A 16,065-nucleotide genomic window follows, 5' to 3' on the forward strand; every position below is an offset into this window, starting at 1 on the left:
AAGCAGTACGTTTCATCTGTCAGTGACTCAGTTTCTTTCGTCTACCCATTTATCTCCTCTCTTCATTTGGATTATGAACTCTGTTAAGTAGGAAATGTCTTACTCTGTGTTGCACAATGAAGATGAAACTTTAAGAAACTGTAAAAAAACCCCAGTTTTTTCATTTTTAAGAGTGTCTCAGTTCAGTGAGTAGCATGATGAACTCTGAAGGGCATGTACTTCATGACGCTGTGTGTGGTCTGAAATCTTACTCAGAGACAGATTGAAATCCTGATATTTTAATGAAGCTTTAGGTATGAGGAATATGAGGAATAATATACTGTCATATTAAATGATGATAGTGAGTTATTTCGCCAATTTGCAAGTTCCCATAACGCTGTAAACAAAAATTAAAAAGCCCTACCCTTGGAAGACTTTGAAAAAGAACCAAATCACACAAAAAAACCTTGCATGTGAGAATAGCCTGGATAGAAGAGTTGCAATATTATCACAATAATTTCAAAGGAAAAGGATAAAGCTAGGAAGCCAAGTATTTCATAATGAATGCAGCGTATAGCTTTTAAACAGGGCTAACATATGGACCACTAATGTGAATGCGAATGCAAATTAGATACTTTTGATTGCTTGAAATAAAGTCAGCAGAATCCAAGCTTCAAAAAGCAAATTGTGTGGATTTAACTACCTGAGTGCCACAGAAAGAATACTGTTCCTACAATATTTCCATATGAAACAAGGTAATGAAGCTAATTAAGCTAATTCTAAGGCAAGCTGCCCTAGATAACTTGAAGATGAATTGTATGTTTTCTCTATTTTTTTTCTTCCCCCCTCCTTTTGATTTAGCTGAGTTTCTCAACCCTGGTTTACTTAACCTTTTGAGGCTACTTTGCTAATTTTGTCACCCACAACTACAGGTGTTTTACAGGGTAGCTGTCATTTTTAGAGGCAGTGCAGCTTCCTACAAATATGTTGCTTTTGTGGAGAAGCAGCACAGAAGCATTCACTGGGAACTTCTCAGCTCTTAAGTATGGGATAAATTTAGCAGCTACCATGCTAAGGCTTCTAACAGGCTCTGGTTTAGGTAAATAAAGGGAGAAAATCAGAGGTTGCCCAAAACCTTGGAAATATTGGTGTAACAGCTCAGCAGGACGTAGTCACGTTTCACTCCGCACCAACCTTGCTGGGCCGCAAGCAGGGGGAAAATTGCAGAGTAATACTTATTTTCTCTGCGAGCCGTTGCCCTTTGTGTGAAAGCAGCAAGTGGCGCTTGGTGAGAAGGAAAAATAACGGGACTACCTACCGCCCTGCATCTGGCACGGCTCTCCCTTTTGCGGCAGCTCCGTCGTGCTGTCACCGTGAGCGGCGTTTTGCAGGTATGGCTACAGTGGCCGGCGGGAGCTCTTGTGATGGGTCACTGCGAAGCCAGCCCCACACTCCCTTCATGGCCAGCATTGCTTCACGCTGTCACCACCTGGGCACGTTAGCAGCCTATGCTGTTTTCTAGCCTCCTTCCCCGTGCTCAGCCTGGCACATGGTTACACCCAGCTCAAACCCCTACTAGACCCACCAGGTTTTCGGCAGTTGCGTGTTCCTATGTTACCATAACTTGGGGAAGGGTGCAGTGATCCCAGACTGAAGTTTGGGGGAAGAGGAAAATGACTAAATGAGCTCATTTACATGTTTGCCAATCACATGCCAATTTGCAAATATGTGAATTAGCGCATTCTGAAATTTGCATAAATTCACACATGGAGCTGTGCAAGACTTGGCAGCTATGAAACAAAAAAGAAAAAAAATGTATTAATGGCTGTGCAAAAAGGAAAAGAAAACTAGTTCCAGAATATAAATGTCTTTATGACTACATGAAAGATGGGGACATGGCTTTTGAACCTAAGATTGTTAGTCAAATTCAGAACTGGTTAAAAAAAAAAAAAGATGCGACTCTCTTAATATCAACAGTTCCTGTTTCTATAAATCTTGAAACTGGGCTTCATGATTCAAAACACTGCCTTGAGTTCCCTTCTTTCTAGGGAAACTATAAAAACCAGTTGCAAAGGCAAGGAGTAAAAACTCCCATGAAAACCAAAATGCAATACAGGAGGCATTTGCTAGTATTAATGAATCTTTTGGGGGGCTTCTTCTATCTCCTACGCTGTGCTTCCCACTGGCGCTGCTCATCCCTGGCTGAGTACTTGCACTCTGGAAATAATGTTGATTAAAGCAAGTGGAGTTTCTGATGAATAGCTGCATTAACATTTTAAGCTAAGCCTGCAGAGCTTCCTGAACTCCTGTCGTTGCACTCCCAGCCACGCATGGGCTTAGCTAGCAAGGCCACTGAGCTGGGGCTGGAGCTTGGCTGCAGTTTTCCTCCTTCTCCCAGGAGCATCCCTGCAAGCAAGTGGCAGTGTGCCCTTAGTGCTTGCAGTTGACCTCAGCTGGTGATTGGTCTTACTCTGAGCCATTTTTCCCATGCTTCAGAAATTCGTAGGCAGCCTGAATACACAGCAGCCCCTTGTCTCGACAGGGCACTAGCTCTGAACCCATGTGTTGCTGACTGGCTTCCTTACCTACTTCAGGGACGGCTGCTTGTGCACACACAGTAACCATAATCCTTGTGTCTTCCCAAGCGCCAAACTCTCCAGCCAGGTATCAGTCAGCAGGCAAAACTGTCAATGGTGATAATGTCAATGACTTAGGCACAGTCTCTTTTTATATTGTGTACTTTCACTAACATAGGTGTAACAGACGTGGATAAACAGGGCAAGGAGTGATTTATGGCAGCTGCAAGTATTTCATACTAGCAAAATTGGGCTTTTGTCGGTATATTCTATTTTACCAGTGAAGATTGAAATAACCAATACTGAAAAAGCACGTTTACTGACAAAAATGAAAAGCACTTTTTAGGCCCGGATCCTGTTATTGTTATACAAGGTGCTTCAGGAATGGATCTGATCTCTGTTGATAACTGTCAGCATCAAAGTCTTCTACAAATTGAAAATTAAAGGTGTGGAGCTGTGTACAGTACAGTAATGTATTATCAGTGTAAGAGGTAATAGAAATCTTTGCTTTTTCATTGAAATGAAATAGTAAGTTTGACAGGAGTTTTCTGAATTCTTAAAAGCATAACAGAAAGATAAGGAAATTCAAACTTGCTCTGTTATACAAAAACCTATTTTAGATTAAAATTGTATTGATTTTGAAAAACTTTATTATTTTATCGAGAGCAATTTTTTGTATAAAAATTGCAAATAATTTATAGTGGAAATTTAGGAAAGCAAGTTAGCTATTGGGTATTGCAGATTAAATTTTTAAAAATTTAAAGTGAAATGCCTGAACGTCTTTATTCAAAAATGCCTTAAGGCCATAGACTTCACAAACCTTGCTAAAGCTGTTTGGACCATTTGATGCACAGTATTTAGAACTTTCTTCTTCCTAGATAAAAAAGGTTACAACAATTAATCCGAGTTACCTGTGCCACTTCACTGAAATCAGTAGAGGGGTACATACATTTAAAGGGCTGTTTATTAGAAAGAATGTGAGGTTTTGATTTGTAGAGGGAAAGACGATACAAAAACTTGTACTTCCGATATATCTAAAGAGATTTGCAGCCCTCAAACTCTTCCAGGTTCTTCCCTCCTTGATTTAAATGTCATACTTTGTGCTAAATATGTTTGGATGCTACTGTCACTAACTACCTTGTAGAAGACAGTAATTAAATTACTAATGCTCCCTTTGGTATGGATGACACAACTGGAAATCTATCCAGGTATAGACAATTATGTAGAGGCAGAGAAACATAATCCTGTTGTCCCTGAAGTGACAGAATACTTATTTGCCACAGTTCCTCTGTTTCTTCTTGTGAGAGTCAGCAAATATTTCAGTTTCTTTCATTTTATTTACTTTCAAGTCATGATCAGATTAGAGGATTCATTTGTTACCTCCCTCCTTTAAAATCTATGAAAGCAGAGCTGGGCTGCTTCACTTTTTAAAGATCATTTAATTGCACTAATGAGTTTGCTTGATTTTCAAATCTCCAGTGGAAGCATGGGCAGAAGTTGAAATGGTTTTATTTGCCTTGGAGAAATACATCCACTTGGCACTAAACAAGTGGTTTATGCATATAACTACAAAGCATGCACAGTTTTTGCACAGCCTCAGCTGTCCACTGCAATGACAGTGGGCTCCTGTGCTGTCAGTAGCAACCGGATGGCCTGTGCATCTGGTGGTGTGCAAGTGTAAAATCTGCTCTGCACACAGAAATGCCCCAAGTTTTCAACAGTGTCGAGTATTTTTTAGCTGAAACAGAGAGGAGCTGAAGGGATGCGATACCTTGCCAGAAGAGGAACACATTATGCAAAACTATTCATGCAAATATGAATGTTTGGGATAGTCAGTTCTGGGCAATTTGCTCGTATTAGGTTCTATTTCTGAACACGTTCTCTATCCTTTGGAAGGGAAACGAAAATGATGTTGAGTAAACAAGGCCTAGGAAGAATGATGTGCAAAGCTTTGTCCTGCTCCAGACTTCCGAGGTGGCCTGAAGCAAGTCACTTAGCTTCTCTGAGCCTTTGTTGTCCAGTTACATAGGGAAATTATAGTACATAAAGACTGTGGGTGCTCAGAAGCTATTATGATGGAGATCTTATATAAAACTACTGCAGAAATAAGTTAAGTGCAACTGGCAAAGGGTTATTCACATCTCCATACCCTTCAAAAAAGTACGTTAACTTTGGATATAGATTTCTTGTCCAATTATTGAGGCTAATAGGTGTCCGTGAGTCTATCTGTTGCAGGCTTTAAGATTTCACTGCCTCTCCAGGCTTTTTGAGTTCAAACATAGGAGATTTGTATTTAGGACTAGGCAGTAGCCTATCTGTTAGTGAAGCACATAGCAGACGTGAAGCTGTTATGCAGTCACTTAAAATACTGATCTATAGCAATTTGGGAAATCCCGTATGTAATCTCCTGTGTGAGACAAAATACAGTATCATTCTGCTGAGAAATAAAACTTCCCTACTTGTAGATATTAACCTAGCTGAACAGAGGGCTGTTGGAAAACCAAGCAGGAAATCAACTCAGCAGATCCAGGCAAGTATCTTCCCAGCAAACATTTGGAGGTAGTTATTAGATTTATCAGATATCCTTCCACATTCATGCTCCCAGGTGAAGCTGTTTTGCAAGAGATAAAAAGGGCCTGAGTGACTTGTTAGTGGTTTATTGTCATAGCAGAGAAGCAGCGACAAAGACAGAGCAGCGCTCAGAAGCATCTCTGAGGCCTGTAGGACCATCCAGGAGGGAGCCTAAGGGGGGTGGATGACCCAATTGGGCAACGCCAGGGCCCTTTCAGTAGGCTCTTGTGTTTCCCTGAGTGCAAAACTTACCCACGGCTACAAAACGCAACTGGCTTTTAGAGAGCATGGGGGGAAAGGCGGGCGGTTGAGTCCTGTAATGCCTGCTTTACCTTGTTACCTGTCTCCTGGCCTGCTGGATTATTCGGGTGCAGCTCCAAGCTGGGCTGAGGGTCACTGTTCTCTGCTGTTCTCATTGGCTGCATGCAGGGGATCACCAGTGCCCCTGCCCAGGGCTCGGTGCTCCCTGTCCCCCTCACTGCTGTTAAAGTTTTCTTTAACACCACACGTGCAATCTAGAATTTACAAGTAGCTGCTCTTTCTCTGTTCATCTTGCCTGAGAAAAAAGAGATTGCATTTCAAGCACAGTAATGCACTTAAGCATGTACTCGCAATAGCTTTGCATATTTAATAAAGCATTTCACATTGTTTTTGATGCTTCAGCCTGTCACAGTCACAACACTTTTAATGGTATTTTCTTCTTTTGTATTTCAGCGCTGGCCTTTCCAATCTCCATCACAATTAGAGAAAATAAGGGTAAAAAATAGAAAGAAAACAACTGAATATGATCTTTTACATTTCCCAAAAGATCAGTGATCAGATTTGTTTCAAGTTCTATTGAAAGTTTGAGTCGTTTCTTATTTAGTAGCATTGTTTTGCCTTCTCTGAATTAATTCATCCTAGAGGCAAAATTTTCTTTGGATCTTTCTTGATTACATTTTAACCTGCTCGTGGAACGTGCAATACTCTAGTGATGCACCAATTTTTTGAACTGCCTGTAGTTTAGAGGTCTACTGAGTTTAACCTCTTTAGTCTCTGGAATTAATTAGTATTTACACTTTGCCTGATCTCTGTTTATCCTGGTTGGGCTAAGTAACGACAGTAGCTGTGATTCAGAAATACATTTACTTACGTATTTAAATCCTATGGTTAACCATGCAGTAAAGTGCTAAACTGACATGGGGTGCCAATGAAACTAATCAAACTGCAAGAGCTGCATTTTATTACAAGCATGGTCCTAGCATGTTTTCTGGACGGAAATACTTGCGCATGCACTGCCCAATAGGGCTATAGTATTTGGGGAGCATTAGATACATTGCATGTGTGTGGAAAGTCTTTGTGGTAAACACTGCACAAGCGTGACGCATCTTGGAAGCGACTGATTGAGTTACCTATTCTGTAAGATTTATCTGTACTTGCGTATTGCTGTTCTCCAGGCATATGTTAGGGCCAGACTTTGTATTCCAGCAGGTGGGAGAAGAAGACATGTCTGAGGGACCCCATATACAGAGCAGCTTTATGGAAACAACAGGTAAAGGTTTTAGTTTGTGAAGAATTTAGCTACTTAGGTGACCACAAGGGTGACACCCGAGGTTGTTTGTTGAGTGAAGGTGGCTTTCCCTTCTTTGATGAAAGCAATAAAATCATCCTGCAGAGACAAGTGAAAAATGACAAGAGGTTTTATTTGCGCTGCTCCGTTCTGTGTGCTTAAGAGTGTATTAATTCAGCTCTAAAATTTTATGTAACGCATTTTTAATTCAGATAGAACAAATGTCAAATGGCATCTTTACTGAAAACTTAGCAGGCAGCAGCTGAAAAGGGTTTTTGCTGATGCTTTCTGTAGATGGTGGCACTGCAATTGCTGGCATTGCGCTATATGAATTATTGAGAGGGTCACTGGTGAGGAATAGACATGTTTTGACTTCACTACAGGCACTTTTGGCATTTGGCAATACTCTGTTAAAATTTATATAACTTCCACATACTCTAGAAGATATAGATCTAATATTATACACATAATACAAGCAAGCACTTTATGCAGCTGAATCTACAAACTGGGTAGATTAAAACGCTGAGGAGTAATTACCTGTTTTGTGACTTCTGAAGTATAACTCCTCACCTCTGTGATGCGTACCTTGCATGCAAAAATACACTATTTTACAGGTTCAGTTCTAGAGTTTTTAAATAACGCACCAATATGAAATGTCTGCCATTGTGGAACACACTTAGGGGGGGCTCATGACCTCCAAACCTTCTCTCATAGCTGTGCCAGTCATCACTTTCCTTGCTGTCCACTACTAGTTAAGCCTATGTCCTTGTTACAGACATTGGAGGAGACAGAGCAAGTTCCGGTAAGGTTCAGGATGGCATTGGTTAGTGAGACAGCTGCCTGTTTCCATCAGATAGAAAGGCCTAGAAAAAGCAGGATGAGCATTTCTAGAGTTTTCTCCCATCGATTAGAAATGCAGAGGAAAAAATTAAAGGCATTTTTCCAGTGAATATTTTTTTCCAGAAGAAAATGTGAGAATGTTTAGACTATTGTTTCAAATCATGCTCTTGCTGGACCACTCCAGTCCTTTAAATCAAAGTATTTCAGGTGATATTACCAATTCCAACAAGGGTTGATCCCTTACAACTCCACTGTGTTGTAAGTTACTATGTTGTTAGTACTTAATATTCAGGTTTGTTATGTTGAATAACTATTGGGCTGCTATGTTCGCTTTCCAAACTTTTTCTTAAAAAACAGGAGTTTCTTCCTTATCTATATTGGAGCGTTAGGAGTGGGATGTATCTCACCACGCTGCAGACATTTACAGTGAAAATTTCTATGTCTGAGCTAGTGAGCCTGGCTCCCTTTGCAGTCCGGCATGAGAAATGAGTGTTTTAAGGCTTTGATATACCTGGCCTAGGTTAGACCTCCATTTCATGTCCTAGAAGTGCCTTTTCATCTCTACTGGCTGGGAAAGTTGTTCTGCAGTCTAGCTCAGCTGTTATTATCCACACTGTGAATGCTACGTTTGGACAAATGAACCCCATTCTAGAAGTTTGCATACAATTTCCGAGTTTCATGGGTGTCATCCCCCCTCTCTCTCTTTTTCTCTCTCCCTCTCTCTTTTTGAGCTCTACCAATAGGTAAACCTCACCTCAAACTTGATGCTTTAGTATGCCATTATTCAAAAAGAAAGTTCTGTACTGATTTACTTTATAAATATGCTAACAATATTTTATATGTACTAGCTGGACTATATATGCCATATTTCTCATTCTTAAAGAGCTCAGATACTTGTTTGTATTGACAGACAAGTAACAACCACAGATATTTTAGTTTTTCCTCTAATTGCCCCTACTTTGCAGGAGAAAAGGAAAAAAAACATTTCTTGAAAATTTTGAGTTCTACACTTCTACTTCCAGCACAACCTGTAGCATAGGTGTTTTCAAGTCCTTTGTAGGTTTTGTGGCAGAGGCAGTTTTTAAGGAGAGATTTACTGGAACAAAGTGAGGTAGCTGTGTGAACGTTGTTAAGTCTGAGGGATTATGCAGGAGATGTTTTGATAGGGCTTGTTCAAAAATATGGCATCAGATCGGAGGAAGATGATCTCTCTATTTGAGATAGCGTCACCTTTTTCATTCCTTGACCTTGTTCTGTCAGGGCTAGCCCTTAGCATGCAAGTGCCATGAATCAAGCCTCAGAAGAACACTAGGAAATGGCTTTGAAAATATCCGGCTTTGCGTGCTTTTCATTTGTCCTTCTGCAGTTGCTTTTGTAAGCTTTTTTCTCATACTGAAAAGGACCACAAACATCCTTTCTGGTCTTAATGAACATCTGAGATTCTTAAAGGTTTATGAGACTCCAGTAGCTGGAGTTTTAGGAAGAATGTCATGCTATAACTGTGATATAGTTGTTATAATCACGATATATTCATGGTAGCTAGCAGCTGTAAGGTGGAGCTGGAGCTGAAAGTATATGGAAGAGCCTCCACTTTCTCCAGGTACTTTGGGCTGATTGGGGCTTTAGCCTCCTCCCCTGGGTACTTCCTTGGAGGACTTTCTGCAGGTCGGTAACACAGCCTAGCTTCCGTGCCAGTCACCAGCACTGCAGCTGCATCCACCTCTGGCTCTGGCAGAGATTTGGTTTTCCTGCAAATTGATTTTCCTTCTTGATTTTTTCTGCAAAGTGCTCTTGTTCCTCTCCATCCCCTTGTTTTAGAGGACCTCTTTTCTCAGCTATATGATCTAAAAGCTGCTTCTGAACACTTCATCAATAAGATGAGCAGCCTTCCCCTGCTTAATTTATTCACGTCAGTCTGGGCGCGCACATCTTGTCTTTGTGCAAGCTGGGGTGCTCCAAGTCCAGGCATTTCTCTGCGACTGGAGCTCAAGCAACCCAGAAAGGACAGAAGTATCACTTCCATTTTGGCATGCATATCCATTAATAGGTGATCTCTGAGCAGCAGCAGGACTTGTAATTGTAATTTCTTGTGTGCCACAGTGACCATTTACATTTTGCAAAAAAGTCTCCCTACAGAATTAATTTTCAGCATTGGGGAAATATGGGCAGCTTTTTATAGTTTGATAATAATTTACCAGGCTCTCTCCTGCAGTCCTTTGCTGGCTGGCTGCTCTAAAAGCGCACAATCGACAAGAGAGTAGTGAACAGAAATATTTTCAAGAGCAGATGGGATGTACCTTCAAAAACCAGGATTGTCCCAGTGAAACTGGGACATCTGGCAACTCTAAAAAAACCCAAACTAGATGAAATAAAAATTATGAGATGGAGAAGCAGAAAAATATGTCTTTGCATTGATTAGCAGGCAAAGTAATTAATCTCCTTCAACTCCCCTTTCGGTCCTTGGTGTAAAACAAGGAGAAATAGGGATATTATTGCTTTGCCAAGCATTAATTCTTGTATATTGATTGCCGAGCTGTGTTCTCAAACTTAGATGGCATTTTTTAACATCCTTTCCTCCTACTTTCCTGATGCCCCAAACATCCACAATAACAGTCTTCATGGCATTTATAAACAAAAAAGTCCCTCAATTGTCTTTGTTGCTGGGCCTAATTCAAAGAGCTCTCATTGACTTTAAGGTGCTTTGGATCAAATTCCAACACATCTTTGCTGAGAGCGTTACAGCGCAAGACACCAGCTTGTCTGTAGTTGGGCTTGGAGCTGACTTTCTGTTCTGGGACCGCTTTTTAACAGGACTTCTCAGAACACCAGACAAACAATCTGGCCTCATCTCTGAGGTTTCACATGCATCTGGTCCCACAGTAAGTTTTTTGGGGAAAGTTCACTAAAATGCTGCCTATGAAAGACAGGTCAATTAATCTGTCAGTTCAAGTAATTGACAATGTATCTTGCTACTAAAATCTAGAAGGCCAAATTAATTCTAAAATTATTTTCCTTGCATGAAATAATTCAGAAATGTCTACACTGGTACAATATAATATATGCTTACAGCGTTCATACAGGGTCTAGTGCAGTTGGCTCCTGTCCCTTGTTGGGGTGATGAAAAAGATCACAGTAAGTTACAGAAGATAAACTCTGTGGGTCTGTCATCTGTTAGCAGCTCACCCAATATGTCCATGATGGAAACTCTTGGTTTCAGTGAAGAATTATATAGTAAAGAGGTGTTTGGCCAGAGACTGCAGGTATTAATTAATAGAAGTGTGATAAGGTGAAAGGAAATGCCCTTCTGAACACCTTGTTTACATGTAAACACTGTAAGATTTCAAGACAACCCAAAAAATCAAAACTCCCTGCTACCCAGTGTAGGTGTATTTTTTTCTCCATTATTGTATGAGGGTTAATCACTGTTAACTCTCCTCTCACACACTTCTAGTTATTATCCGAATTGTTGTGTTACTCTCAACATTCAATTTGGACAATTGCATATTTTATCAAACATCCTTTTGTTTCTATTTTTAATTTTTTCACAGTACAACAGTTTGATACTTTCTCAGTTTCAGCCCATTACTGTCCTTACAGGGATTTCTTAATTTTTCTCTTTTTTTATAATCTCTCCTCCCCTTTCTAAAAATGAGTTCTTACCTTTGGTGAAGCTAAAAACCTAAAATCTTGACATCTAAAGATCCTAAATTCTAAAGAACTAAAATCTCTCCTAAGGCGCCAATGTTAGTGTATATTAATTCATGGTTTGATCCTAGAATGAATGGAATATATTCTTGAAAAGAAAATTTGTGTGCATCCCTGTATACACAGTCTATTTGTCAGACATTACAGCCATGCCATTTAGGTAGTGTATCTGAGGGTAGGATTTGGCCTTCTGTGAAAGGAGTTGCAGATGATGCTTGTAGGCACGTGGAATAATGCGGAGAAAACAGATGGCTCCCATTTACCAACTGCATTTTTACTGAGACTTACAAGAAGTGTTACTGTTGCATAGGCAAGTTTTCCCCAGAAAAAAATAATTTCTCAGCAAAAATATTCAGCCCATCAGAGTTGCTTAAACTGACCAAATAAATCCATACACACTAAAAATGTGAAAACTGGGATTTTGTTGATATTTCACAGCACAAGTTGAATTTGCCTGACCAAATTAAATACGGTTTATTAAGCCTTTTAACATTCTTTTTGCCTAGCCCGGGGCTGGTGAGAAATATCCGGGTCATTAGGACTGTTTTTAAAGGTATTCCCATACATAAAAAGACAGGGCTTTTCATGAGCTTCTTTAACTCATTCTTAGCTGAAAATGACCTCTACTGGTGGAAATTTGCACATTAATCAAGTATTATCCAAGTCTTTTCATACATAATTGTGTCCAAATGCTGTCGCCCTGCTTTCTCAGTCAATTTTCTTGCAACACTGTTCTAAGGGGATCTGGACTGTTTCGGAGATGCCGTATGCTATAAGATTGTCAGCTGTCTTCAGTACCAAGAAAATATAGACCAGGAGAGAACGAGGGCAGATATTACAAATGCTGAATTATTGAAAGACAACAGAGTGACCCAAAAATATTAAGTCTTATAGCAGGTATTTAAACTATGGGCCCCCCTCCTGTGGCATCCCCCTCCTTACCTCTCCTTTCAAGTAATGAATGGCAAGGATAAAGTTAGATCAAACAAGTGGTGGTAGAATCATTTTAATCTCTTCTGTACAGAAGATGGATTTGATATGAAAGAAAATAATCAATCTGCATTTAGTAATAAATTTTGTCTTTCCATAGGATCCAAAAAGTTTTGATTTGATTCGTATTTATAAAAAATGTCCTTTTATACCTCTTTGGGAATCTAGAGGGGACACAAACAGAGGATGATAACAAGCAATCAGCTTTGCATGGATGGTGGCATTAATCCATATTCACACAGAGAAGTAGAAAATGGTGGTCACATAGATCTTCTAGATCATGCCAGTTTTGAAAAGGTTACTTAAAATGACAGTACCATTTTCTAGTCATCAGCCACTATTTTCAATACAAATGTCCACTCACTTTTGTTACTGACAAAGATCTGAAAGTAATCAAGAAGACAAGGTTTTTTAATCCACTCTTTTTAATTGCTGAACAATATTTCGCAACTGGAACACAGTAACAGAATGGGAAAACGGGATGTGAGAAAATTCAAGTGTCTTATAAATGTGCTTGTTTAAAAACAATAAAAAAAACCACATTAAAAAAATTTCAGCTTGTGAAAGCTGCATTCTCATAAGCATCTCAGTTTCAACATAGCTCTGTTTTTCACAAGGGAAAGAAAGTTCTTCAGAAATTTTCCAACCAGCCATCTCTAGGGAGCATGTAGTCATAGGACAGGGCCTGTAATTTATATGCTGTTTTCCCAGATTGTCTGTAGCACTCTGACTTGGAATCTTCTGTGCGGCAGAAAGGGGGGTTTCGAGCGGAAGGAGAAGGGAGCCCACAAGTTGCTCTTTGTGCTGTGGGCTGCAAGAGAACAAGTATTACCCATTCCCCATTCCAAATTATGTTCTTTATATTTCTGGCTAACTTCACAGAGAATGCTGGAAAATATACTTTCAGCACTTCCCTATAACTTCATACACCCCCACAGATAGATGCCCATGGATACACAAACTCATGTATGTATGCACATCACTCCTTATTAATGACTATTTTGCTGAAAAATGTTCTCTTTTTTTTTGCCTAGTGTTCCAGAAATAGCTCTGAGGGGAATAGTTTCACTTCAGTGTCATAGGCCATCAACCCAGTTTTCACTTCTTATTTGTACAAAAAGCATGTATGGCTTTAGATCTCCCATGAAGAAGCTGAGTTATTTACAAGAGATGGGGAAGGAAATATAAAAATATCGTTGAAGAAAGTTAACAGGCTACTGCCACAAGGTTGAGGTCCTGGATCAAGATAGTGCTTCAGCCTGTGCTTAATTTCAAGAGAAAGTCTGTCTTTATAGCCATGTTGAATACTAAGTACTTGCTTTGTTGCTTCGGAGCCTAAATCCTGTGGCTGGTTGCCCTGGGGAAGCACAGAGGCAGAGGAGGGAAATTTGGCCATCAGAGCATTTGCAAACCCACCCCACCTACTGAAAATGTAACCTCAGATTTGTTAGTGCAATCCTGCGTCCTTTGCACTGGGCAAGGTTACATCCCTCCCGTTACGAAAGAGCAACATTTCAGTAACAGGCCTTTGGGATAGCTCTTCTCTGATTTCTGTGGGATATGTGGCAGGGCTCTGGGGGCTCTCACAGCGACATACATCCTACGCAGAATGGGAAGACAAAGTCTATCTATCTACCCTAAAGTCCCAACGAGACTTTCTATATACAAAATAAAAGAGTACATAGAAGGATTTGAATTTGTTGTTGTGGATTTTTTCCCTGACTGAAAGCAGAAAGCATCCCTATAAACCTAAGGACCTAAACCTAAGTTGTGTTAAGGCAGCACAACTTGACAAACATGCTGATAATGAATGTGTTTATTAGAAACATTTAATGTTTGCTCCTCAGAAAAGACAAGTTTCTTGCAGGGCATGACCTTTCTCAAAATAATCTAAGATTGACAGGGGAGAAGAGAAAGGAATTAGGCTAGCACTGGTTAGAGGATTTTCTGATATTTTTCTCATTAAAAATGTTGAACTGCTAAAACCAGAGCATTTGATAGAAATAGTTCATTTTGACTAATTCTTGACCTGAAACTCTTTAAGATATCCTTTCTTGTGAACTTGCTCAAAATGTTGAATTATAGCATTTCTTCACAAGAAATTTTTCTTTTCCAGTCCAAAAGGTCTTTCCACATAGAAATGTAGTTAATTAAAATGCTAATTTTCAAATGTAATGGGTGACAATAAAATTAGTTGTTTTGATTTTATTGAAATAGAAGAGTTTAATGGGTTTGAATGAGTTTTTGAAATTTCAGTTAGTACTTTTTGGGAAAAACTGGAAGTTTTAAAATAAGAATGGGTGGAAACATCTGAAATCTAAAAAAAGGATTTTGAATATGGGGAAAAAGTGATGTTTTGAGGGAAAACTGAGAATACCATTTGACACAATCACATGCATGCTAGAGGGAAATACTGCCTTTGAAACCTAGTTTTTAAGGCCTGATGATAATCATAGTAGGATTTTTTGTATGTTCACTAAATTACACTCATGGTAATGATAAATTACATTATTCTGGCTGTGGCAGAAGTGTTGAGGTACAATATGAGTTGATTAAAAAGGTATGGAGAAGAAGCTGGCTTATTGCTGTTGACCTCTTTAATTTGACTTTTCTCATTTCGCCTCTTTAGCGCAATGGTTCACTGTTTCCCAAAAATAAAGACAAGTGCAGATAAATTGTTAGTCCAGGCTGGGTGATGTTTTTACTCTTGAAGAGACTGGGTTTTTACCTAAGGTAAAATTTTAACATACTAAGCTTGTGAGAGTGAGTTTGCTTCCGTTTTAGCTATGATGTTTGAGTTGCTTATACTATAGCCTCCAAGCTGTAGGGGTGGATTTGTTATGTGAACATCATGCAACATAAGTTTGCACTAAGAGATACCCTTGCAGGCTCTCATGGGCATCTTGCTGCATCTTGCAGCAATACCAACTAACGTCCCGAAAGCTATTTATCCTTTGGAGTATGGCAAAATGCCATGCAATGGTACCAAATAGTTAGTCCTGTACTTTGGGAGTTTGATGGAGCCCTGTGCACTCTGCTGAGATTATATTGCTTCAGCTTCTGCGCATCTATCCTTAGTGTGAGCAAGGAGTGATAGCAAATGGTTTGAAGTTACTCATACATATGAAACCAGGGGGTGATGTTTAGGACTTCCTCTCTGACAATGTGGGAAGCCAAAAAGTGTAGGAGAAGATGGGGAGGAGGAAAAGGGGAAGCATAAACTATACTTAGTGAATCATGTGTTATTTATGTGTATTCATGCATGTTAACTAGCGACTGTTGTAGAGTGTCAGATGGATTCCTGGGCTTTTTCTCTATCTTGTTTTTCTAGTCTTTTCTAGTCTGGTTTAATTAACCCATTTACTTTCATGATCTGGCTCTTTCATGAAGCCCATCCAGTATGAACTTTGAGCTTTCAATTCATATTGAGAAAGAAATTATGAAGAATTTTCTGGTCAGGATTCCTGGTCAAAGGGCTGCTCTGAGGCATGTTTTCCTGCAGGAGTGCTTTCTGAGATGATTTATAGCCTATGTTTGCAAAGGAGGTGTTTCATTGCTGGTGAGGATTAACTTTAGATGGCTACAGGGAATATTTAATATTAATGGGTAAAGTGGTATGTATACCTTCACATACTGGGATATATATGACAGAGTACTAGAATTCTTATTTTATAGGAGGTGCAGCATAGAGTCAAAGAAGTCAAATTACTTGCTCAGGTTATTTAGTGAAATTCAGTGCCTGAGCCAGGCAGAGTCCGTGTTAGTTGGGCTGTTCAGTACCCAGCAGTGTACTGGGGCTGTTGAAAATGGCCTTGGGCTTTCACATGTGCTCCCTGCTGACATGGTGTGATCCAT

At 39.7% G+C, this 16,065-nt stretch overlaps 1 protein-coding gene across 7 annotated transcripts in view; it reads left to right on the top strand.

Annotated features, from left to right (window-relative positions):
• Positions 1 to 16,065, top strand: part of ITPRID1 (ITPR interacting domain containing 1) — a 90,695-nt gene that overhangs the window by 22,667 nt on the left and 51,963 nt on the right. The gene's annotated exons all lie outside the window — the stretch shown is intronic.

This window comes from Struthio camelus, chromosome 2 (assembly GCF_040807025.1).
Source record: "Struthio camelus isolate bStrCam1 chromosome 2, bStrCam1.hap1, whole genome shotgun sequence".
Classification (NCBI taxonomy): Eukaryota; Metazoa; Chordata; class Aves; order Struthioniformes; family Struthionidae; genus Struthio; species Struthio camelus.